We start from the raw sequence: 477 nt of genomic DNA, 5'->3' as shown, positions 1-477 counted from the left end.
GCTTTCGCTTTAATCTAATTTTGATTAAATTTTCGAAGCGGGAAATAACATGACGCTTAAAGATGTTTTTCGTTTTTTTTTTTTCTGATTCGAAAATCTTCATTTGATTTTTTTTTTTCTAATTTCATTTCTTTCTTTTCTCAATTCCGTTTTCTCATTTTTTTTCTCTCTCTTTTTTTCATTCTCTTTCATTTTTCTTTCTTGTTTTTCTTCGATAACTTGTTATATAAACCACTGTTTTCTAATTCTTCTCATTCATTATCTCCCTTTCCTTCTCCCTTCGTTTGTTTTTCTTTCGTTTTCATGATATTTCAAAATATGAACTCAAATATCTGTCAAAATTTTTTATCATTATTTTCTAAATATCGCCTGTAATGATGAGCTATGTGATGGAATGTTAATTAGAGGAGATTAATTGACGAACCTTGATTTTAGTGCCAGAGAATAAATAATGAAAGAAAAAAGACAAACCAGCAA

The sequence above is a fragment of the Penaeus monodon genome, chromosome 23 (genome assembly GCF_015228065.2).
Source record: "Penaeus monodon isolate SGIC_2016 chromosome 23, NSTDA_Pmon_1, whole genome shotgun sequence".
In the NCBI taxonomy this organism is placed as follows: domain Eukaryota; kingdom Metazoa; phylum Arthropoda; class Malacostraca; order Decapoda; family Penaeidae; genus Penaeus; species Penaeus monodon.
This window is presented reverse-complemented; position numbering follows the sequence as displayed.